At 41.6% G+C, this 26,311-nt stretch overlaps 1 pseudogene; it reads right to left on the reverse strand.

Annotated features, from left to right (window-relative positions):
* Positions 1-734: 734 nt before the first annotated feature.
* Positions 735-26,311, reverse strand: part of LOC119743279 — a 26,347-nt pseudogene continuing 770 nt past the window's right edge.

Below are 26,311 nucleotides of genomic sequence, written 5' to 3' on the forward strand. Positions count from 1 at the left end.
CAAAATAACACGTGGAGGGTTCCCACCTGTTGAGTTTAAACCAAAAAAACCATTAAAATATATAACTAGATTTTCGTCATGATTTCCAACAAACCGGAAACACAAGCGGTTGATTATTAACATTCATCTGCCCACGATTTCCGTGCAGATTTCCGTGGTAAATGTTGCATCATCATAATTTAATGACGATCGGTAATAATACATTCGTCTTTTAATACTAGTACTCCCGCGTGTGGTGAGATTGGCTGAGATAGAGATACGCACGTCGCAGGATCGCCCACGGTGGACATGCTTAACTTCAAATTGGCGGGAAAACACAAAGTACATACAGGCCTATGCCCCGAGATCAATGGGGAGAAAATGAACTGGTCTATGAAATATTTGCTTGCGCTTACAACGCTTCAGGAAACAAACTAAATACGACAGAATAAAAAATAAGAAACGGTAGTCCAAGGGTATAATGGCATGCCATTTGGGGGTAAAGTTCTGCGCAACGTAAAGTTTTGGATACAAATTCAGATCCTCCTTTACCACCACCAGAGTAGGATACCGTGAACCATGGATTGCTCAGGGAAACACGTAAGGTTGAAAACGACAATAAATATAGGAATACACACACATAGATAAATTTACTTCACACATTATACCCCCCCCCCCACAAAAAGGACCAAAAATAAATTAATAAAATACAAAATTAATACAAAATAAATAAACGAACGCCAGTGGAAAGGTAGTTGAAGTATCTCTGGCTTAATTTTATTGGAGAAAAATATAAGATGACATTTCCCTGATGCTATTTATTTCTCTTCATAAGGAAGATGTAAAAATTGGTCGTATTTCATGAGACACCGTTCTATACTCATTTTTTCTTTGAAAAAAGCTAAATTCAACTCTGTGTATTTAAAAACACGACACAGTTTCACAAATCTACTTAAGTTTACGAAAAGCAAACTAGCACCATTGCAATCATCGGCAGTAAATAATATAACTGGCACCCTTTTGTAACAGAATACATTTACTGTAAAAATAATCATAATAATTTAGGTTTCAATTGAAGTACACGTGTTGCTACAAAACTAATCTCTGAAACGTGCTAAAATGTAAATTCAATATTTCTAAAATGTAAAACAAAAACTACGGATAAAGCTGTACTTCACTGCTGTACACGATCTACACGTACGAAATTATTATACAAAGTATACATGCGCCTGTTCTTGGAAATAAAATGAACAGATGTTTATATCCAGGCGTATAAAACGTTTAAAAATACATGTAGTTCCTATTCATAAAAAAAAAACCATTCAGCGACTGCTAAAATTAGACGCGTTCATAAATATTTCTTCGGCAGCATCTGATTAATTTCAACACCTTAACTATTTTAAGACAAAACGTCACATCAAAATGCATTTATCTATTACAAATAGGCATTACTACAATCCTCGCAAATTATAAATTGGATGAAAACTTCGCGAGGACATTAATACATGTTGACAAACTTTTTATGGTCTCTGTGGATGCTGGGTTCAAATTTCAGGGCACTTGTTTCCGAAGCTTGGTCGGAAAAGAGCTGGAAGTTAGCAGATTCCAAACGTATACTTGTATTAGGGACGCTCACTTTTGCCACAACATGCCAGCCTTGAAGTGTGCAAGTATAACACATCAGTGTACGTGCAGTTCATGTCAAATCAATGACGTCCATTATCAAGTTCACATTTGTATCAGTGCGCCATGGCAGTGTGTTTGAATAGCTAAAAATAAGTTAAAAAGCAGAAACTACACACGCTGCATGCGGAAGAGAATATGGAGACAACAAAGTAAGATTTCTCTCTGTACCTCAAAACCTAGTCCGATATTATTACAGCAGAAAAGAGAAAATACAAAATAATTTGTGCCTCCATGGACATCCAACATTTGGTGACAAACGAATATCCTGCTTTTTGTGAAGGACAAATATATCTGGAAAAGGACCGAATTACTACTAGCTTCAAAATGTCAAAAAACAAAACAGTAAATGTAAATTAAAAAAAGACACCTGAATGGAAATGTTGTTGCCCAAAATATGCGAAAGACATGAAAATTAGAAAGATAGCAGTATTTCTTTTGGAAGTAAAAAAAAAAACAGACAAAAAAATTGCAAATAAGTTTATTACCCTGTTGGGAGAAAGAACTGGGGTCAGTACAGCTGTGTAGGTAAAGTACAATGTCATTGCACAGTGCCAGGGAATTCATTCATAATTGCTGCATAATTGGCAAATCATTCAAATCAAGGACAAAACTTGAGTCAACTTCTTTCCTGGACACAAAACCTCAGTCAAAGAGCATTTTGATTTGATTTTTTTTTACAAATTTAATATTCTTAACAACCTTCAGTCTGTCTTCTTGGGGGAAGTTTAAATATTTACTTTTAATTAAAAAGTTACTTTTAGGAAAGAAACACATAAATTGCAATATGAACTGTCATTAAAAAGAACCTTAAACAGCACCATTTGAATCTGAGGTACATTTCTTAGAAATGCAAAAGTGTATTTGTTTTCTATACCATTTTTCTTCACATGCCGGAAACATATGCATGCACCGCTAAATCACACCATACAGCACAGAACCAATGCAGCCAAAATATCACTTCAGCTTGCTTAACTGTAAAAAATATATATCCATATAAAAATCCTACAAAAGGTTTGTGTCAAATGTAATATGAAGATAAAAAAACACTTTTGTTGAAAAAAAATTGTTTTTTAAAAAGTCTGTGCAAGTTAAAACATTTCAGAAACATGAACGTGTCTGTTTTTCGTCTCAGAAGCAAATGCGATAGTAAATAATTCGAACTCGTGTGGACAAGGTTTTATCGTCGTCTGCGACGTCCCCGCATCTGACTGTCTTGGCACGTTGCACAGCAGTACGTGTCGTACGGCTTCTTGTGGCAAAAGTTGGCGCGAAGGACCACACGGCAGTTGGCGTACGCGTTGTTATCTTTACAGTTGGGATCAACGGCCGCGCCTGGATTAAAACAAACAAGGCAACGGATGAATGACTTGCAGGGCAAGCACAAAAACACATTGGCCTATTTGAGATATGGCAGACACAAAAGGGCGCTGTTTGATTTGGGTAAAGTGTATTTACCCAAGCTAAACAGCGTCCTCATACTTCCTGTGTCATATCTCAAATAGGCTCATGATAAGTAACAGAACACTTAAAGGGAATGTACATCATTGGCTTTTGATGTAATTTTCAGAAATGAACTATATGATGGGTTAGTATAATAGGTCAAATATTGTTTTACACTGACATGCTTCAGGTTTTGTGTTCGAAAATGCTGGAAAAACCAAGAAAAACAAAAATGTTCAAGTAGTCTGGTTCCTGACTCTAGAGGATAAAATCGATCAATTTATAGATGCCGGAAAATTGTAAGGTAAGGGAACCAATCTACTGGCCTGCACCCGTTCATGAACATGTAACCAATAGCAAACAAAATTTGGACTGAAAAAAATGGTAAATTTGGAGCAGTAGTTGAAAAATAGTTAGGTTTTTCCAACGGTGCATGGTCGGCCGACCACTGTGGGAAATGTATACGAAAATACCATTTTCTTGAAAATCACTTACAGGATGCTTTGGACTGTCATTTACCAACATCCTAGTAAGGTATTTCGTAAAAAACTTGGTAGTTTTATTTTTCGATGTTTGCAAATGTTGTATATTCCTCTAAGTTTGAACACTTGGAATAAGCAACATTCTCCTTCTTATTCCAAAGGTATGTTAATCAATTTATGCGAGGGTTACATGATAGATAGATAATGAATCATTACGTACTCAAATCTTTGTGTGTGTGTGTGGTTCTGAAAAGAACTCCACATTATTGACAGTATGGTCTGTCTGTCTGCAGGAGATGGGAAATGTACATACATGCTTACAAAAATAAAGCTTTAATCTATAAAGATTTCTTTAACCTTGCGCAGCGTTTACAAAAAAACTTTACAACAACTCGTCAACTGCTGCCCTTTGGGCAGCAGGTACTTTCCCGCACTACGCAAGACCCTATTCGTAGCAATACAACAAAAAGCCACGTGCCAGACAGTGGCCAGACAGTTGCCAGACAGTGCGCTGGAGAGATAATTGACTGGCGGCTGTGGTATGCAGTTATGAAGGGAGATGACTGTGTCAAGTTACAGGTCTTTGTTGATGTTTCAATGAGACTTGGCAGGAGGCCTGGTCGAAAGTTTGTTGACACGGCCTGGGTGTAGCCCTGGCTGCAAAGTTCATTGAACCAGCTTATTTGGCAAGGGTCAAATGAGGATTAGATGGAAGGTGACCGTCATTGGCCCTCAATTTTTATTTTTTTCAAAAAATTTGGTTACCTGGGGCCCAAAGGGCAGCAGGTCACTCTGTGCAAGGTAAAAAACCAAGAAATGTCTGACAGGAAAATAAATGAGGAAAACAACAGCAACAAATGTGACATGCAAGACCGAAGATCCATGTGTCTGTTTTCGTTGTGCACAATTGTGCTGTGTTAACCAGTTGGGTATCCGTGATGCGTACTCTGAAAATCCATGTGTACATATTTCTCTGCACAGTTGGCAGACTTAAAAGCTCAAATAGAGAGAATGAAGCAGTTTTGCAAGTAAAAATGAAACCTTAATCAAATTTCAAGTTGATCAGCTTTGCCATTTTACTAAACAAACATTTAAAAGTTAAAATCAAGGTAGACCTGAATTTTTCTCCATAGGATTCACATACAAACTGTTTTCTTTTTAGGCCAACCATTAATATTTATCGTTTACCCCTCCATTTCATCGGTTTTTGTTTAAGTTGCAGGCAACAAATCTTGATCCTGTTCAATCGCTACCCGAGGTGCATACAATTTCAATGGACAACGCCGTTAGGATAACGCAATGCACAAAGGACGTATGCCTTGCTTATTGAACAATTGATTTGAATGCATCGTGTACTACGCTTACTGCACACATGGATTTTTTGGCCTTACACAATCTGTAATCAATCCTGTTTCTTAAAGCTATAGTCCATCATTTGCAGCTATCCGAAAAGTGGCTGGCGTCGTTATTGTTGAAAAACATACTTGGTTGAAAGATAGTAAGGGGACTAAACTCCCTGTGAAATTATTCTTTCTGGCAAGCTGTCATTTTGAAGTAATCAACGAAAGAATGCCTTTCCAACGGTGCTTCGTAGCTGCAATCGGCTCAGCGAGAACGTGTCTCGGACGCTGAATTCAGGCGCAATTCAAAACATGATTCAGCAACTTTTGATTTGAAATTGAGATCCTAGAATGCTGTTTTTCTTGGAATATACAGCTGAAGCTGAGCTGAAACTTCATTAGGTTAGTTGTTCAATACCCTTCTTTAGATTTTGAGCACTTTTGTTGCTTCAAACGAACAAAATGCACAAAATTACAAATGATGGACTATAGCTTTAAAAAACAAAAACAAATCTGTCACAGACAGAAAGTTTCAGCTTGACTTACCCAGGACAGTGACTGTAGCCCTAGCACTGTGACTTGAGATCCCATTGGCTGCAGTGCATGTATACGTACCAGCATCGGTACTTCTCAGACCTGGAACATTAAACAGTTCAAGGCAAAGACATATCATACAACGTTGCAATAAAGAGGGATTTCTGGCAATCATACCAAACTGCAGGATATTTCTGATGAGAAGTCATCTGGCGTTTCAAAAAGGAATGACAACTATGTGCACACACACCCAATTATGACTTTGTGGAGCCCTAAAATGCTGGTAAAGAGCCATTCTTCAGAACTTTTTTTTTTTGGGGGGGGAGTTTTTATGTAATGTACAACTGATTATTGTTCACTCAAGTGTTGCTGGTAAGAAAGATGCAAATTTCTTAAGAAATTTCGTAAGTTGGTCTTTCTGAGCATTAAGTAGCATAATTTTAATTACAAAATGTCACACACGTGACCCATCAAAATGTCACACACGTGGCCACAGAACAAATTACATTAGTAAATCTATAGCAGAGGGTGTACATTGTTTATGCATTCTGTAAATCACAAACGACTAGTCTTACTCCAAAATAAGTATGGGTGCGTGTGTCCTTAGAAATTGGAGAAAAGCGTGAATTTCCGATATGGGCCGGATAACATTTTTTTCCGTCTGATGTCACACATGTGACTGAACTTTGATGACCCCTCCCAATATTTCGACACAAATTGTGAAAGTAGAAACTATACTCTGAGGTAGGGAGTAAAAAGTACTCACCTAATGAATCAGTGAAAGTCAGATGTATTTAACAAATGGTAAAACACAGGGGTGTGAGTGACCACTGATAAAAATAGCTGAAAACAGCTGAAAAAAGGTGTAAAAAAGCTGAACTTTGGAAATCTCCTATACTTTTGTACACAGCAAGAGAGGGAACAAAGCTGAAATCCAAAACAGCCAAAAAAACTGAAATCAGCTTTAAAGCTGAGATTTCACACCCCTGAAAACATAAAAAATCAGACAAGCCCAATTTTATGTCACACAGTGACCAAAGAATGGCCCTCAAGAGATTAATTTGGGTTTATGTTTTACCCATGAAATCTGGACCTCTTCCTGTTGGCTTTTATTATCTTTTTTTTGGGGGGGGGAGGGGACTTGGATTGTGTAATGGGAGTGTTCAGACCCCCCACCCCTCCCCATTGCTATGCCCTTGAATACACTCATGTTAACAATGACAACCTACCGTTAATGATGAGATCCCGGTGGACAAGAACTCAAAGCGGTCCATGGGAGGGAGCCCTACGTTGTTGACCGTCCAGCGGGTAGTGGGCTTGGGTGAGCCTGTGCTGCCACAAGACAGCCTGACAGTGGCTCCTACGTCAGCTGTAACATCCTGGGGCACGTTCACAATCTGCACCTCCGCTGTACAGGTACAACAAAACAAATGTGCTTCTGTTTAGTCATTATTCACGGCACTCAGTATGTGTAATTATGAAGATGATTCCTGAACAAGTAAAGGTGGCATCCCACTAATGCCAATTTTAATGCTTAAATTGAGCAAAACATATGACTGATTTTAACAAAAAGCATAAGAAACTGAGTTTTGAAACTCTTTTTTTGTATATGGCTCTGGCTTGAGGAGAGCTGGCAAGGGACTTGAGGGACTTCAGCTCAATAATGGTCCATAACTGAAGAGTTATGCGGATGATGATACCGAGTGCCTGATTTACCTTCCACTGTTAGAGTCACCGTCTTCTTCTGCACAGTGCCAAACATGTTGCGTCCAGTGCAGACGTAGTTGCCCGCATCGCCCAGCTCTACGTTTTCTATGCGTAGCGTGTCGTCATCCAGCTGGGTCATGCGGGGGTCGTTGCCGGGCAGGAAGGCCACGCCTTGCATCCAGGTCACCACAGGTTTGGGGTTGCCTGTTGCCTGGCACTGTAGCTCTACTACATCCCCTTCCTTGGCCCGTATGGAATGCTGGCTGGTCTCGGGAATTTGCACTGGTGCTGTCAAACAAAAGATTGTCACACAACTGTTATAAAGTTATCGTAATTGTGACCCAACCCAACAAAGTAGGTCAGAAGTCTTTAACAAGTTCACATCGGATGACATGTATACACACGAATGTTTTGCGGTATTTTTAACGGATGGCGGATAAACATGCAATGAGCTAGGCCGGAAATATCTGTCTCCGACCCGCCGAGCGAGCAAGGCTGGAAATATCAGGGTGTGTGTATACCCGCAGATGACAGCCTGAACCCGTCTGGTATCAAGGTTTATGATAAACAATCCTGCGCCTGGGTCCCTTTAATGTTAATTGTGTTACTCAATAAAGTCAGAAGGATTACCTCTTATGGTCATAGTGATCTTTCCCCTTAGGATGTGTGTTTACCATTGCCAACCCGAGGAAGTGAGCCTACATTTCCGACAGTGAACACACATGCTTAGGGGAAAGATCACTATGCCAATAAGAGTTAATCGTTTTGACTGACGAGTAACCCAATTAACAAGTGACAATTGTCCTTAAACTCATTTTGGTCAAGGAGGAACTCCTTGGCCATTCTCCCAACCTTGGCTTCGTCTTTTGCAACAGATCCACATCGACGGAATAAGTTCAAGAGTTTACTGCACATGCAAATAAATATTACTCCAAACGTCAGATGATCGTATGTTGTTCTGTAGCAACAAATGCAACTGGAGTGTGCTAGCTTTTGAAACAATTTACCCGGTAGCTAGAGCCTACAGCTCAGCTCATGCTGGAGATGAGCCAAGCTTATGACACCTCAACATCTACAAGTGCTCAAGGCACCGTTATGCACAAGCCTGAAAGAACCACTTTTTACTTGGCTTCAGAGTTGTAGTTCAGTACTTTTCAAATACTGAATTTATTTCTAAATATTCAGCTGGTTGTACATCAAAGCCACAGGGACGTGGTGCAAAGGTTACAAAGCTGAGCTGTTTTCCCTAAAAGAAGGTCAAGTCTGAAGTCTTTGATTTACTGTTAAGTCTGCTGAAGCATTCATTAAGCAATGTCCATGCTCTATATGGCTTTATTCACATAAAGCTAGCTAAGTATTTGGCAATAAAGTCGATGAGTACTCAAAAAAGATGCCGACAACACTGACTGGCTGCCATGGAATAATCCACATAAAATGCACTATGACTTCTATTGACTTTATGCACTATATTACCCCTCAACACAGAGATACAGCGGGCACATGAACGTCACTGCCATCTGCACTCTTGCGAAAATGCTACCAATGAGTACCCATTTGTGAAACAGTGTGAGCATAGTGTGTCCCACATATTGGGAGTTTTGACACTTGTAGGATATTCACATAAAGGATATGGTAACCCACAAGAACAACTCTACCAAAGGCATTCATACTGCCACAAGAAGATCCCGCCACTTTTTGAATATTTAATTTAAAAAAATGCTATTAGGATATTAGGTTGATGATCTAATATTCGGTATATTCGGCAAAGCTAGTCCTACTAATGTTCCTCTATGGTGTCAATAAGCTGAGCTTAAGTGCTGAGCCAATCTACTTACTGAAGACATCTACATCCACGGCTACCTTGGCAGCCTGTCCCACTCCATTGGACGCCCTGCAGACATACGGCCCAGCGTCTGCCTCCATTACGTCCTCGATGACCAACGTGCCGTCCTCGCTCACGCTAATCCTGCTGTCCCTAGCTGACACGATGTCTACATCGTTGCGATGCCACGTGATGGACGGGGTGGGGTTACCCTGGGCGCGGCAGGAAATAGTCAGGGTACCGCCCAAGATTACTGTGGAATCCGAGGGGGCCACTTCCACCATGGCTGGGGTGACACCTGTACATGACAGGGAATATGGAAATATAGGAACTCTTTTGACTTTAATTTGCGTACAGATCTCACTGTGCCTTTGACTGACTTTGCCTGAGCTACTGCAGGGCCGGAGTAAGTAATCCGTAGGCCTTAGGCACCATCAGTTTGATACTAAGCTGTCCTAAGCAACCCAGGCCAAACTGGTAGCTCTAAAAGCTTGTTGGCACCGTGCTTGACAATGACAAACTTTACGCGTAAATTTTGTACCTACATGTTCCAGCAGCTAAGTCACTGTCAGTTGGTGAAAATGAAAATTCTGAGAGAGACGCTAAAAGCTTATTTCTTGCGTGTGCGTGGGTGTTGTTGTGGGTGTATGTGTTTTATGGCACACTGTGATATTTTCGTAGGTCCTCAAATTTTGTGTAGGTCCTACATTTTGCGTAGGCCCTAGGCACAATGCCTACTGTGCCTATTGGATAATCCGGGCCTGAGCTACTGTACGCAATAGACAAAAAGTCATGATCTAATAATTCAATGATTGGGCCAAGCAGCTCACCTGGACAACCGAAGCGATCTTCCCTGCTGGCTTGGGTGACGCCATCAGGGCAGCAACCAAAGGTTGACGTAGCACAGCCCTCATCACCTAATGGATGGCTAGGGCTCAGAGTCACGCCATCAGTAGGCTCAGTGGCATTACTCATAGGCTCATTAGCCGTGGTTGTGCTGTTCTCGTAGTAGGCTATTTGGAGAGAAAAAAAGGACCCTTCATTTCTACAAGGCTGTAGCGATGGAAAATCTAGAACTAGACTTAGTACCATGGCCGTCCAAAGAAAATGTGGAGCAACAACATCAACAATGACCTGAAATGCATACAGACAATGCAAATCTGGCATTGAACTGAGTGGAGTGAAGGAAAGCTATCCAACCAAGAGGACATGATCATCATGGAGTCCAACCATCGAGATTGGGGACAGACGAACTATAAACAGATGGATGGATGGATGGGTGCTAGAACTCCTTTTTTGAAAGTTTGGTTTGGATTGGTTATACCTGTATTAGCGCCCCAGGGTGTACTATATACATTAACATCAGATTTCATAATTTGCCACACACAGGGTATGGGGTCCAAATCAATGCTACCATTTGCTATCTATCAATTTGGGATGTTACAGACTGTAAGCAGCTGTTACTTGAGCTTCCTTGTTGACAGACAGGATGATTATCCACACCCTGTTGCGAAACTGGTTAGACTCACCAAAAAGATTTAATTGTGGTTCTTGTCAGAGGGGCTAATGTTTGGCTAGGATTTTCAGGATCAATAGTTCAACCCAAACTAAAGGAACACTCAACACGCAATTTGGCTATGTTTGAATGAGGAACTTGTGAAATATACCACAAAATGTCAGCGTAACTTGATTTTAGAGCTGAATGGGTCGGCGGAGGGTTCTGAGTGAGATGACTCCTTACCATCACAGTCCGGTCGGGCCCTTGGCACCTTGGGAATACTGCTGACAATCTCTTCCCCAGTCATCTCATCCACACACCAGCAGTAACCAGTGCTTGCGTGGCACTGCAGTCTGGTAAACAGACCTTCAGCTGTGCACTGCGGTACAAAGTTGCCGACAATGGTTTGGGCCTGGGCATGCTGTCTGGTCACCAGGCAGAGCGAGACGGGCTCGGAGGTTGTGGTTACTGAGGGAGGAAGGGAGGAAAGAAGATACAACATCACAAAAGGATCTTCAAGACAAATCAACTATATGTGTTTCGTGATTTGTTGCCATAGTAATAATGTAATTGGGGGTGCAATGGCAAGAAAATATTTCTGCTTTCAATAACACAAGAAAAATATTTTAGCACAAACATAATTCATCAGCGATTGCACAGAAATTGCTGTGAATGCAGCTTTGAATATTGAAAAAAAAATTTGGAAAAAAAGAAACAAAAATAAAAGGTGGGCAAACAAAGTGGCAACGTTGAAAACAACTTCTCCGTTTTTCACATTTGCTTTCGTGCAGGGCTAATTTGATCGTTACAACTGTGGCATCTCCTATGTAGGAAATCTGGTCAAGCTATAAGCAGTCATTTATTATATTAGACAACTTATACATGTGATCTAAAGTTTGCATTACCTTGCACCGTGCAGGATCGCTCACATTCCTCTCGGCTTTCAAATCGGTTGCCGTTGCCTTGGCAACCACCATAGATGAATTGCTGACACGCCCGTTCCTCAGTGTCATAGTACCACATGGCAAAGTAGGCCAGGCAAGGCCCGGTGGCCTTAGGGAAACTACACATATCTATTTGGGAGGTAGAAATGACAAAAAATCATAGTACCTCGATCTTTACTACTGTGGCAAGCAGGCTTTGAGTAGAACATTTCAAAATTATCTAGAAAGTTTAAGTCATTGGTACTACTGGGGTTCAATTGTGGGGGGAACTTTTGGGGGCCTCATTTTCTTGGAGGGGGGCACTCAAAAGGTTCTGAATCTGTTAGCTACTGTGCAAACTCCATCTAGCAGATATCAAGCACAGGGTAGCACAGAGTGCTGATGCGGAGCAAGCATGTTTAATGTAAAGAGCCCCCCTGGTCAGTTCAAGCAGACTGCTGGCTTTTAACGATACAAAGCTCATTTCTGATGTCTGCATTTTTGAAGGTGCCGGATGTAAACATCCTTAAGAAGTTTTATATTTATACATTTAAGCATACAAAACAAATTGGGCCTGTGCCATTGTTTTATATGTTGGTCTACTCTTATATTAAAAAGTCTGTCAACAATAAACAACTTCTTTAAGATATTGTTTTGCCTACCGTCACAATCCACCAGAGGCATCCCTGGTTCCCGCATGGTCTCCCCTTGCTCCATTCCAGTCTCGGTGACGCACCAACACTGGCCTGTGCTGCCGTGACACTGCTTGGATGTGAACCAGCCATCCTCGGTGCACTCGGGTACAAACCTGCCGGGCTGGGGGTTGGCCAAGGCCTCCTCCCTCTGCATCCGACAGGAAAGCATCTCAGGACCTTTCAACAAAAAATAATATTAATTACTTGTAATGAATGACCTTTCAACTGGCAGTGTCCCAACTGTTTTTCTTTGGTTTAATTACAGCCTTTACAAATAAAACTAATCAAAAAGAAATTAACAAAGAAAACCCCCACAACATATGTGATGCAATCAAGGTAAATGAGTTGTTTGTCGGGAATTTTTATTAGGCGATTCAGGCCAAAATAGGGCCACTTCATCACATCACTTCGTCAAATCTCTTGGTGTTCCAACCTTCATAATTTTTAAACTAAAGATGGTATCAGCATGCAGTTTTTTACAGCAGTAATGCTGAGATTGTGCTCTTTTCAAATCTGTATTTTTTTATAAAAACAATTTCGACCAGGACCGACAAACGACTCATTTAGCTTGATCGCATCACATATTCCCTTGGCTGAAAAGCCAATTACGTGTATTAAATCATCAGTTTCTTTTATGGATTTCTATTGTTGCGTCGCTTTTATAAGCAAATTGTGTCCGTGATGTTAGTGTGCTCTTTGCTGTTCTTGATGCTTACAGCCGCTATGGAATGGGTAGAGGCTCAGTTAGCAGAGAACTGTGTGCTTAGCAGAGAACTGTGGGCTCAGCAGCGCATCATGAAATTGGGACCTGACCTCACATCATATCTGTACATGTTGACATGCAGGCAACACCCGCAAACCCTTACAAATTGTCCTGATAGCTGTATGTGTCACAGCAAATCTACCTTACCTAAGTAAAATTAATAAACCCCACGTCGGGGGCTACAATGAGCATTCTTACTGGACTGACGGATATAGGAGCCAGCAAACATTTTGGCTGGGATAGGCCACTTTTGCCCTACTGCATATCATTTGCCCTTCACTGTTAACGATACCACACACACACTAATGCATTTGGAAGCTTTTTTTAAATAAATATATTCACACTAGAAACATTTCAACTGAAGTCATCACCCCCCAAAAAACACAAAATATTAAAAAATGCTCTGCCATTGTGCAGAAGAGTACAATTTGGCGCAAAATAGTTGACTGTTTTCCCTGTTTTGCCGTGGAAAATGGCCTCTCCATGGTTACATCTTGGTGGCGCTCTGTATTGTGATTAACAAGCATGCAACTGGGAATTTATAAAAAGGAGAAACTCCAAACCACACGTTGCAAGACTTTGTACAGTATTTTTTCAATTTGTAACGGCGTTCACGAGAAGTAAAAAACGAGGAAATCAGCAGATCCGAGGAAAAGTTGCATGCCTAGCATACACTCCTATCAAGACTAGGTAAACAACTATTCTTAAGGTCTATACCTTGTGGCAGGCAGGCTTGTTGGCATTCTTCCTGGCTGTCAAATTGGTTCATGTTGCCTCCGCAGCCACCGTAGGCAAACTCCTCACAAGACATGGTGCCCATGTTGTAGTACCACTTGGGGATATCGGCACGGCAAGGCCCAACAAACTTAGGGAAGGAGCACTTGTCTGCAGATACAACAAACAACACAAATAGATAGATAGATTGATAGATACATATGTACATATTTAGCTTTTACATCAACAAGACTAGGCACCCATAAACAAAGCTAATCTCAGAGCGTAAACAATTCCATTCAATTGATTCAGAATGGCTATTTACTACAAGTCTGTTCGTGGTCTACACATCATCATTACGGGTTAATAGTGCAAAACGATGGCAGTCCACAACCAGTTTATGTCACAAGTGAAAATTCAGTCAGTCATTCAGTGAGATTAAGAGGACACTAGGCACGCACACTAGAACCAGTAGAAACAGGATATTACACTAAATTGTAACCAGTAATCAACACACACACACACACACAATTTTGACCAGATCCCACCAAATAAGACCCAAGAACTTTCTTCACTGATTTAAGTTTGCAACGGAATCCAGTTATAAGACGCCCACAAATTGTGCATGTGTTTTCTCTGTTTTCTCAAAATGTATAGTATCCACTGAACTGAAAATTGAAAGGTTAGTTGTTATGCACCCTACTTGAGATTGTGGTCAATTTTGTTGCTTCAAACAAAAAGAGCACCAAGAGCAAATGATTATGAAATTGTGTGCAAGTAGGCACTGATTGTTACTGGTTATATATCGTCACCGTTTTCACGAAGGGACAGGCATGTCAAAATTGACAATTTTTCGATTTCAAGTTTTTTCACCATTTTCCTTTAAAAACATGGTACTTTAAGCATTCTGGCAGGTTTCCGTAAGCAAAACATCATTTATTCCTGATTAACATTAATGACATCAGGGGCAGGCTTCTCGATAATTGCATTTTGCGATTTCATGAAGAGACGCAAACATGCCTGCCCACGTGAACACGTACAAAACGTATTGCACGGAAAAGCGGTAAAAGTAGGTCAACGGAGATTTTCGTTTTCACGAAGGGACGGGCATCTTTGTTACATTCTCACCTGTGCGCGCGTAATCGAACACGCGCGCCCTTCCCTATGGAAAAGCACATTAAACAAGAAGGGCGTAAATGTGAAACAGTTGGATTTTCGTTTTCACGAAGGGACGGACATCTTTACTAATAATTTTGGCTAATCAACCACTGTATTAATTATAATTACTGGGTTCAAATTAAAGTTTACCTATCAAAGAATTACGTCAAGGTATCCTTATTGCATAAAGTTGTTGCAAAGTAGTAGTTTTTGCTGTTTTAAAAACGGAGAAACTTCTCCTGCAATTATCTCGAAAACGTTTTTTCTTCAAAATCCACATGCCCGTCCCTTCGTGAAACCGGTGACGATATGCGACACAAGCCTTGGCTAAGGATATTTGAAGTCAACAATCTTACCATTGCAGTCTAGCGGCACTTGCCCGCGTCTGGTCTTGGTGCCCCCCTGGGCCACGCCGTCTTCATTCACGCACCAGCACTGACCAATCAGATCGTAGCACTGACGGGACTCAAAGGCACCCTCGCTGGTGCATTGTGGGACAAACAGGTCCAAGCGGTCGCTAGATAAGGCCTCCTCTCTCTGAATCTCACAAACCGTTGGGGGTCGGCCAGTGAACTCTAGTGATCCAAGAAAGACACAAGAAAAGAAACAAATCAAAGAAAGAAATAGAGAGATTTTTACTGTGGCTGGCTATAGTTCTAAATAAGTCTAAAGTTGCCGCAATTAAGCCATCAAATTTTTGTTCAACTGAAGTATCATAACATATACCTATTGGGGAATGCTTATTAACAATGTCATGAAAATCAGTGGCGGACGCAAGGGGGGTGTGGAGGGGTGCCTACCCCCGGGCATTGACCGAACTTTTTTCAAGCCAATTTTACTTGTGAAAGCCCCCAACCCCCCTTCCCTTAATGAAGCAATATCTGTCTGTCATATTGCCAGTGTCAGGTTTTCCTCTGTTCCTTGTGACCTGGCTTGTGACTGACTTTTTTATTTGACTTGCGATTTTGACTCCGCCCCCAAAAAAAGAACGGAAAGTGGTTTTTACCTGGGATATAGCACGCCTGATGACACTCAGCCTCCGTCTCAAATCGATTGCCATTGCCTTGGCAACCGCCATACCTGAAGGTTTGACACCTCTCATCCATGACATCATAGTACCACATGGTGCTGGACCCCCTGCAGGGTCCGCTGTACTTGGGCAGTCGACATACGTCTGAGAGAAACAAAAGATCCAAGAAGTGATAGGAGCAAAACGACGGCCGTTTTTAACAGCCTCTTTGAAATCTAATCTAATTTAATTTGATCTAAAATATAAAAAGTATAGGAAATAACATATCCTTTGTGTTCCGAAGATTTGTTTCATGTGAACTAATCCTTGCACTTGTCAAACAGATTGTGAATGGTAACAATTTCATCACCTACTCAATCCCCTGTTTGATAATTTTGTCGACAATTACAATCATTAAAAAAAAGGTTTGGAGATGCATATGATTAGCTGGTGAATATGTTTAGCTGGTAACTGCTCATCCAGTGGTGCTTTAATTCTGACAGCTAATTAATCTCTTTCACAAAAAAAACTTCAAGATGCATTCCCCGTGCTATTTTCGAGTTTCAGCCCGAAAAATAGATTCATTCTAGTAATACAAAAGTTGTTCACTTTTAAATGAGACGTCGACTGAAAAAAACAATTTGGCCTGCGTTTAGTTATTGAATTATTACATGTACTTAACAATTTCGAATTATCAGCTGCCAGACAATAATTCCTGTTATCGTGGGGTAGGCTGGTTCCCGCCCCACAATCAGTATTGATATTGTACGGACCAGAAACCAGTCTATGTGCAAAGCAGATCTATTTATGCCCAAAACTAAAACTCTTTTTTTTTCAGAGGCTTGTAAACATTCAAAAAGGGGGAAAAATCTTGTTGGAATAAAACATACAAGTTGAAAATTTATCAACAGAAAGCCAATTTGAATTTGTCGAAGAGCACGGTGAGAACAACTTCAAATAGAAGCCAGATACAAAGCTGGGCCCAATTTCATAGCACTGCTTAACAGTAAGCAGAAAAGTTGTGCTTACTATATAGCAGAAAATCATGCTGCTGCTTAAGCACTATTTCATGCTAACGGTTGCACGCATGGAGATTTCTATTGTTACGTCACTGATTTGAGCAAAGTTTTCTTTCTGGGGTTAAGCGTGCTTTTGCTGTGCTTACTGCTTAACGGTCCCTATGAAATAGATGGAGGCTCGGTAAGCACAAAGTCGGCTGTTAAGCAACGCTATGAAATTTGGCCCTGATGTTTGGAAAGCTCCCCCTTACCATCACAATCCAGCAGTTCCTCCCCTGGCCCTCGACGCGTGGCTCCCAATTCCATTCCTTCTTCGTCCACACACCAGCAGTGTCCTATGCTGCCGTGGCACTGCTGCGTTGCATACCGTCCATCCTCTGTGCACTTTGGAATGAATTCTCCCAGCAAGCCCCGGGCTAGGACCATCTTACGCTTCTCTGTGCATGATGTCGGTTCTGCAGTCGGGGAAAAATTGTTTGTTTAAAAAAAAAAAAAAAAAGGGCACTTCCACGTATACTACGTATTATCAGCAAGGCACAAATATTTCTAATTTGAATGATAGCCAAATGATATCATATAATTTCAAGTTCCTGGCTCCCTGCTGTACATTACGATGCATGTTGTTCGTTTATGGTCCAATAATACAGAGAATTTTTATACTTAATGAAAAAAATTAAAGAACTTTATAGGGTTTCAAAACACTAGTGAAAGAAGACGAATTTCATCACAAGTTGACTGACTGTCCTACCTGGGGTGATACACGTCTGCTCGCAAGTCTGCTGATCATTAAACTGGTTCATGTTGCCTTGGCAACCACTGTAGGTGAACGTCTCGCACACCCGGCCTCGACATTGAAGAACCACTTCTGGATGTTGTCAGGGCACTGGCCTCTAAACTCTGGCATGCTGCACACATCTGCTCATCGGGAACAAAAGACATGTCACTTTATTGACCTTTCGCGGTAGAATTGCATTAGAATCGCGTCAACGCAGAGTGTGAAATATTGTCCAATTACATGATGTACAAATAGACGCGGAATGCGCAAAATCGGATACAAATAAAACTTAGTGTACAAAAATTCCATAGGGTTGTCTAAGGGCGTGGCTAACTCACAAACGGCGATAGGTCAATTGTGACGATCAACCAGAATTGGATCAAGAAAGTTGCAACAGTCCTTCATTTCCTGCAATTTACAAGTAGCTGGTGTAGGATCATTCCAGGGATTGACTCCATCACAAGTCCAGTCACAAATAAATCACAAGTCCAAGCACAAGTAACAGTGGATGAACAATGACAAAGGAATGCCTTTGTCAAAGCTCATTTGAATAGCTTGTGAGTTGAATTGGGACTGGAGGACTTGTGATGGACTTGCAGGGACTTGTGATGGACTCGACCACATCCCTGCTGCAATTCCATTTCTATGAATAACACGATGATTTAAAATGTATTCATGTTTCAATGAATGGGGACTGATAAAGTGCAAGATAGCATACAAACTTGGCCTCCTTGAGGTAAAAAATAATACAATGTGTGAGGCATTCTTGCAAAATGAGACAGAACTGGGCAGAGGACGAAATGAGGGTTTGTGGGTATTCAGAAAGAGAATCAAAATCTCCTTACCACTGTTTGTTGCACTTCCATCGGACATTCTGTTGACAGGTTGTGCTGTTTAAGTTTGCATTGATTGACATGCCAAAAAAGTAGTGTACTGAGAAAAAGGCCTTCAAGGTTTCAAGTTCTTGTAGTCGTGAAAATGAAAGATGCCTCAAAAACAAGTTTTTTTTCATGCTTTGCATACTATTTCTTAAAAAAAATGTGTAGCAGACTTTACAAAGATTACAAATATCAATAAATCTGAAAATTGAAAACAACTGAGCCTGTGCCCAGTTCTATCTCATTTTGACTGAACGCCTCATGTATAGGCTAGGGAGTCAACACAATGTAACACACTGTGACATAATGTAACACAATGTAACAGGTAAGCAAATGAATGTTGAATAGCTCACCTTGGCAGTCCAGGGGCTCATTCATGCGGACTCTAGTCCCTCCTTGTTCAATGCCGTCTGGGTGAACGCACCAGCACACGCCGACCAGCTCGTAGCACTGCTTGGGTCTGAAGGACCCGTCCTCCTCACACTGAGGAATGAAGACGCCTGGCAGCGTGTTGGCAAGCGCCTCCTTCCTCTGAATCTCGCACATGGATGCAATGAGAGTGGTGGTCTGGGGCGTTGTGGAGGGCTCCCTGGGAGTGGTCGAGTCTGGTGTAGTGGATGCTGAAGGTGTTGTGGATGCCAAAGTTGAGCCAGGACTCACGGTTGAACTGGACGACCCGGTGGTGGACGGCAAAGCTGAAGAAGGCTCGGGTGTGGTGGACGGGGAGGACGTTGTCGCAGACGATGCACTTGTGGTGGATGAAACCGTTGCTGGCTCCTCAGGTGACTCTGTGGGGGTGACTGACTGGGTGGTGCCTTGAGGTGGCACTGTGGTTGGTTCTGGTTGGAAATCTAAGATATGGGAAAAGTCATACAAATTGGAGCTCAATTTTCTTATGATATCAATGGATACTTCCAACAGATGAGTAACGTTCACAATACTTTGAACCCCTAAATTATCACACAGCAGCCACAAAGCTTTAGAGCTGAAAGTTACAAACTAACAGCATTTTTAACATTTTTGGAAACAAACAAAATGTTGAAAATTAAAAATTCTGATCAAGATTTTAAAGTGTTTTTAGAAAAGATATGCTTTTGAGAGGGTTTTGAAAAGCAAAAGAATTTTACCTCTTACAGGAAACGCTGCGGGCATACCAAATTATACACTGAGAGAAGTGAATACTAAAGGGTTAGGCCATGCTGATTCTTGTTATTTGTTTGGTAGAGGCATTTGAGGCTACAAGAATGTCCAGAAAGGGACGAAAGAGTACATACTTCAAATATAATATGCAAATAAAACGTACACATAACATTTTGTGATGGGGATGTGATCCACATTTTGGCCTACCTGTGCAAGTCATTAAACAGGCTAGACGAGTCTGGAAGCGGTTGGCGTTGCCTTGGCAACCACCATAGATGAACTTGTCACAGGTTCCCGTCACCGCATCGTAGCCAAACACAGGGTAGTAGCCCCGGCAGGGACCGGTCACCTTTGGCAGACTGCACACATCTGAAAGACAATCATCATTATTACACCTCCAGCATATTTACGAGCCTAGGGCAATTGAAGAGTTTACTTTCAAAACGTGACAAACCCCATTTTGTTACCTTTTAAGAATCCTGCACTCTCCTAACTGTCCAAAGTCAGGTTTGACGTAGCCCAGGTTGGACGACGTCTTTATTGCATTAAGACTAACGTCAAATTCTACCACCATAGCGAAAAAAATTTTAACACATTTTTTCATATTTTTACCAGACGGAGGAAGCTGAAATTTCGCTCACATATTTTCTGTGTCCAGAATTGTACCTGCGCTGGGTTTAGAAAAGGCAAGTATGTCCGTGGGCGGCGTGTTTACTGCAAATAAACCGCAAGTTTTACGCTTTCGTTGAAAACATTTTCAGTACGAACTCCCCGCGTGAAGACGTACACGCGCATGCCGTTTGCTGCCGTTTGCTGCCGCTTGCTGCCGTGGCGGCAGCGTGCTAAATGTGCATGCACGCGCACGCGTAATCTTCACGCGGGAAGTTCGTACTGAAAATGATTTCAACGAAAGCGTGGGATTGTGGTTTATTTCGGTAAACACGCCGGCCGCGGACATATTTGCCCTTTCTTAACCCAGCGCAGGCACAATTCTGGACACAAGGAATATATAAGCGAAATTTCAGCTTCCTCCATCAGGTAAAAATATGCAAAAAATGTGTTATAATTTTTTCGCTATGGCAGGAGAGATTCATACCTTGGACTCCGTTGCGTGTACACAACGGAGTCCAACCTGGGCTAGGTTTGACAGGCTTTATATAGTTAAACACAATTTAAGAAGACAATATAGTGAAAAGCGAAGTTTGGAAACAGCTGTCATATTGATTTTATTCTTCAAACTTTTGATAAATGTGCAAATGTTTCACTTTTTCAAATGGATAATTGGTGTTGAGAAATATTTCTCGCTTGAACTTGCTCCTTGGCAAATCCCATACAAAGAAAAATAGACGTTACCTTCACAGTCGACCCGTTCCTCTCCTGGCCCCCGCCTGGTTCCCGTCAGTTCCTCTCCATTCTCATCCACACACCAGCAATAGCCCGTCCCGCCTTGGCACTGGGTTGGCTCATACAGGCCCTCCTCGGTGCATTGTGGGATGTAACCGCCGATCAGTCCCGACGATAGAGCCTCCTCCCGTATGACACGGCAATCTTTGACTGAATTCATTGACATTTAGAACGCTTTTGGTTTAATTTTACCCCAACTCCGTCATAATTAAGAATTCAATTGGAATCTTCCTGAATCCTCACAAATCCACCTGTCACGTTTTACTATTTTTTACTGTGCGTTTTCTCAGTGTATAACCATAGCAACCCCATTCTGAAAAGTGATTCTGACAAGTATGAGCAGTAACAGAAGCACAATGCTAGTTTTAGCAACCAAAGTCTGTATCTTTGTGTACGGTGCACTTATTTTCCCCTAACACAATGATACTGGTAGTTGCAAACATTTCATCAAACAAAATTTTCACAAAGTGCAAGTTAATTGTTCCATTTATTCCAAGTTGAAATATACGAACATATAAATTTTGGTTTGGATTTATTTGACTGAATATGACAAAGAGGTGTATAAAACTGTCTGCTTTAACTTGTGGTATGGTAAAACTATTTATTTCCTGATGAAATAGAATGCTCCAGGAATCAGGTAAGTTTTAATGTACTTCTGAAAGCAGTCAAAATTGTTTATTGAGACCGATTATTACAGACTCCATGCGCATGTTCCCCTGAGCGGTATGGGGAGTAAAATGGGAGAGACATATTCCAACGCATTGCCAAAGACGTCTGTTGCTCAGGCATAGATGCTATGCCTATGTGCTCATTCAGAATATAATAGGTTGTGCGTACTTTGCGCCATACGCGCGGGAACCAGTTAAGCGCATACGGTGTGAACCATCAACTAGGCTCTTAACCAGTTCACGTCGGATGACTTGTATACACGCAAAGGTTTTTGCGGTATTCGGAATGGATGACAGATGTACACGCAACGAGCGAGGACGAAAAATATCTGTCAGTGACCTGCTTGTAGCAGGCGAGGATGGAAATATCAGGGTGTGCTACCCACAGATGACAGCCTGAACCCGTCTAGCATCGAGGTTCATGAAAAACAATCCCGCGCCTGGATCCAGTCAATGTCAAAATAATCCCTGCGCGATCTGGTTAAACGTGCAGCCCATCAACACAAAGACCCCCACATACTGAAATTTGTATTCTTCTGGAGACATTTCTTTGTTATCGTGTAGTAAAGTTTTTGAGTTTGAAAGTGAAGTTTCAAAATGCTCTTATTTTAACCAGAATTCATTTCCTTGGCTAAAATTTGGACTTAATATCCCTTTTCTAAACTCTTCCATTTGCGACGGATCAACCCACCTTGGAAATTCCTAGTTTTTAAAATCCATATATCTATTTCGTGAAAATCTTGTGGAGACGTATTCATCTATAGAAATTGTCCTGTGGAGACGTATACAATCTTTTGTTCCCTATTGCGTGCACGTCTCCAGAGGGCACGATGTATCAGATCATCCTCACCTGTGCAGTCGGGCACTCCCTCCCCAGGTCGCTTGCGCGTGCCGTCTATTTCCTCTCCCATGTCATTCGCACACCAGCAATGACCCGTGTCACCATAGCACTGAATCTGTCTGTAGTCGCCTGCCTCGGTGCATTGTGGGACGTAGCGGATATGGCCCTCGGGCTCCTCCCTGGCAAGTACGCTGTTCCTGTGCAGCTGGCAGCGAGTTGGTTCCTCATGGGCATCTGAAGGATGAAATAGATCCGGGGGAAGTATTTTACAATGGTGTAAACACTGTGTGGTTTGCAAAGTTGTATTTCAAGTCAATCACAATGAGTGATTTCGATATTCCAACTGCGCATGTGCACATCAAGGTTTGCCAATTTTTCTTTCGGGGTAAAGATTTCATCATATACGTGCAAAAGCATTGCGGGGTACCAGCAATTTTAAAGAGATCATTGGTTTTCTGAAGTATAACATTTTGAAAAAACTTTGGACAGCAAAGTGTTTTACGGTGTCTTGTGTGTCAAAACTTTTGTGCGAAAGAAATTTCCATCTCATTTCGATTGCAAGAAAAATTGCACAGAATGCAGATTTGGTTACCACGTTCCCCCATAGCCTTGTGTGCATTTATCTGCCGCGGTTATCCCGAAACAAGAAATCGGCAAATCTTGCTGTGCATCAGACTACTTTGGAATACCGAATTGACTTATTGTAATCACAGGCCAAGGCAGTAAACAGGGTGAACAATGACAGTATCCACTATTTGAAGTGATCGTAATGAATCAGGGGCAGACAAAAATTATTCACTCAATGAAACGAATAGAGATCTCACCATTGCAAGCGTCAAAGTCCCCGTCCTGTGGCATCTCACTGAGGACCTTCAACACTTCCCCGGTAGTCTCATTGACGCACAGGCACTGGGGTACACCGTCGCACTGAACACGCACAAACAGCCCGTCGGGGGTGCAGATAGGCTGGAAGTCGCTGGTAGCTGATCCTGCTTCTATCTGGCTGGCTAGAGATGGGCAAGGGCCCTGGGGACCTCCTGGCACAAAACAGAGAAACAGTGGCATACATGGACAGGGGGATGTTTGGACTAAACTACAGCATGCACTAATCCACCGAGTTTCAAATTGTGATATAGTGTTATTAGCCAATACCAATAATGATTACATTATTTGGAATGAAAAGCAGTGAAATACACAGAAAAAAATTACATAGTTTATTTAGTACCAGAGAGGCGTTGCTCTATTTATTAATTAATCTATAGATACCAACAATAGTTGTTCTAACAAATATAAAAGGTGTTGAACTGAAATATGTCACATGATCAGTTCTTGACCAATTAAATTTCAGAATCTAATACCACGCTTTAACCATTACCACCTGTAGTACATTGTATTACATTGTGTTTATTCACTGAAGAATCAATAAAACCACAGAATGCTCAGGCGATTTTTTGGAGCTACAGTGAGTAATAGGCAGGGCGGTTTCGGACGCTACAGTGACTAACCCTCCTGCTGTTTAAAAGGTCACAAACGGTCAAAGTTTCCTTCACTTCCCCTGGTGTACTTTTAACAAACCAATGGGTCACTTGACCAATATTGACCTAGGTATTAACAACATGGCTCAGAATGCAGGTTTCCATAGGAGGATTAATATCTAATACCATGCAGTGTTTACAATTCCTTCAATTACACTGGATTGTTTAGCTGAGGAGTTGCAAATGCTTACCGTCGCAATTCGGTGAGCCCGTGCCTGGTCCTCTTCGTGTTCCATCAATCTCTTCCCCATTTTCGTTGACGCACCAGCAATATCCCGTGCTGCCGTAGCACTGGACGGTCTCATACTCGCCTGTCTCGGTGCACTGTGGGACGTACCGGCCCGGCGGTGATTGGCCGTTCTTCCCCTGGACCTGCTTGAGGTGACGCTGGCAGGTGGTCAACATGCGGGGGCGCAACGCTGGGCATGCAAAAAGAAAAAGGAAAGCAGCTCACAACATGAATGATTCATAATTTGGATTGACAAATCACATACAAATTTGATTCAAGTCTCAAGTTGGCTAAATTTCTTGTTTCCTTTTTAATGGAGCCTGAAAGTGCGTCCCTGGTTGTCGCTTCCGGAACCCTCGAATAGGAAAATTTACTTGTAAAAATTCTAAAATGTGCAATTATTTTTGGTACATTTCTTACGAAAATCACCTGCGAAAAAGGCCTTTGTAAAATTGTTACTAACATCTCAATTTATGGAAACTGAAAAATCGCCTGACATGAAAGAGAAATAACATGCCAAAAATTGACCTCTCACTTCAAAAATCTTAACTACATGTGGACTAGTGCAACTCGGTGTACTCGGACAAAGATGAAACAAAAATGTCGGATGTAAAAGGTAGTAAGTACAAATTCGTTTTCACCCATCTCCAAGTGATTTCTTCAACTTTTTTCTTGAGGAATACCAAGATAAAAATTCCAACATGAATGTTTTTTTGGGGTGATTGCGGTTAGAAATCATTCAGTCTAAATTTATAGCAAGAGAAAGGGCAGGCCAATGTAAAATTCCCGTCGGTGGGCCGCGCGAGGGGTCCAAAAACTCGCCGCATGACCTTTGATTTTGCTTTATTGTTTTTGGTTTTTGGTCAGGTCACTACATGGAGACGGGGGCAGGAGTGTTTCGAACGTCCCACTCTACTGCAGTGTTAACTTTGTTCCCACTCCAGAAAACACTTTGAAATTTCAAATTTAAATTAGGTTTTGCCCTTCACCGACGTTTAAACACTGTATACTCAGTGTGTTACCTCCCGAGTGAAATTTGGAGAAAAAAAGAAGTCCGTTAAGGGCAAACCTAATTTGAATTTGATTTATATCACCCCGACGCAAAATTCCATCTTATAATAGTTTATGCGGTACCCGCCATTATGTACATCAGATTCGAACCAGCCAACCGATCCCGTTAGCTCCGTGGTCGAGTGGTAAGAGCAGGAGGTCGTGGGTTCGAGTCCCACCTGAGTGATTTTCCCAACTTTCACTCGGGAGGTAACACACTGAGTATACAGTGTTTAAACGTCGGTGAAGGGCAAAAATTTATATCACCCCGACGCAAAATTTCATCTTATAATAACTTTGAAACTTGTAATGCCAACACCAAATCGCAATGTTCTTCACTTTGGCCTCATATTACAAATTTGCAAATTTGAAAATAAAAAAATAATAACTAAAAGTTGCCAATTGAGTGTAAACCAACCTTCACAATCGGGACGTTGGACATGAATGCCTGGTGCTCGCCGGCTGCCATTGATCTCATGACCGTCCATGTCCACGCACCAGCAATAGCCCGAGCTACTGTGGCACTGCATGGCTTCAAAATGGCCGTCCAAGGTGCATTGTGGGATGAAGGCCCCCAGCCTACCCTGGGCTACATAGGTTGCATAGTTTCTGCTTCGTAGACACTTGGTAATGGCTAGAGAAACGTGATAAAACAAAAGCATTTTATAATAGCCTTTTTTGACACGTGGTGGACACAATACGAGGGCGCTGCTTGGGTTGGGTAAATTATTTTGTATTTACCTAAATTCATCCAAACCAATTAGCCCTTTAATTTTGTCTGCAAATGTCCAAAGGCTAATGATAATTGAGACACTGGTTTGTCTGTTTGTGTGTTTTCGATTAGCTCACCCAAGGCAACCTGGGTAATTAGTCAAACAGGTTAGCCATGAAAGCCGGCTGAGAAAACACTCAAATGCAGACCATCATGATTATCACGTGACTTCCATAGCCAAGGCCGTACGCATTGACAAATCGCTCTTTTTGATGAGTCTTACTTATCAGTGAGATCTACTGGCTGGAAT

The sequence above is a fragment of the Patiria miniata genome, unplaced genomic scaffold (genome assembly GCF_015706575.1).
Source record: "Patiria miniata isolate m_02_andy unplaced genomic scaffold, ASM1570657v1 HiC_scaffold_6, whole genome shotgun sequence".
NCBI lineage: Eukaryota > Metazoa > Echinodermata > Asteroidea > Valvatida > Asterinidae > Patiria > Patiria miniata.